Raw genomic sequence first — 674 nt, 5'->3', positions numbered from 1 at the left:
CCCCCCCCGCCGCCCTCCTGTTTCTTTAGGAATAGCTGGAATGGATCTGGCTTTCTTTTTGTTCCGTTTTGTTTTTACCGTGAAGGTCCGCCAGGTGCCACCTGTCCTCTGCTGCCCCCCGGGCAGATGGGCACCCCCCCCAAGGCTAGAAGCAACTTCCTTTTCCCTCCCCCTTCTTCTCCACCGGTAAAAAGCTGCGTACTGCGAGGCGTTTGGGATGGAGTGGATTTAGAAGATGCCAAAAAAAAGAGAGAGAAAAATCACTTGTTTTGAGTTTGCTTGAAGGGTGATCAAAATGTTCTTCACGCTCCGCCGCTGCCACCACCGCTGCTGCTGAAACGTCCAGGATACAGCACTGGCTTCCCGCCTGTCCGACCCCTGCGCTGCATGCCGTGGGGATCTTCCTCGCTCCACCCTACATCCAAAGGGCTCTCGCTCTCATAAGCTAGCTACCGTGTTTCGACTTCACTCATTTCCCCCCCCCCCCCCCCCGTTGCTCGAAGGCTCTCTCCACGGGGTGACCAGAAACCTAAAGCTTCGCAAAAACCACCACCACCCACTTTTTTCTTTTACGGCACACCTGAGGACAAAAAGCGTTTAGGACGTATTGCACTTTAGCGTCAGGGTTTTACGACCCCCTTCTCACCCCCCCCCCCCCTCCCTTTTTCTTTTTT

This window comes from Gekko japonicus, unplaced genomic scaffold (genome assembly GCF_001447785.1).
Source record: "Gekko japonicus isolate JY-2015 unplaced genomic scaffold, Gekko_japonicus_V1.1 scaffold103, whole genome shotgun sequence".
Classification (NCBI taxonomy): Eukaryota; Metazoa; Chordata; class Lepidosauria; order Squamata; family Gekkonidae; genus Gekko; species Gekko japonicus.
This window is presented reverse-complemented; position numbering follows the sequence as displayed.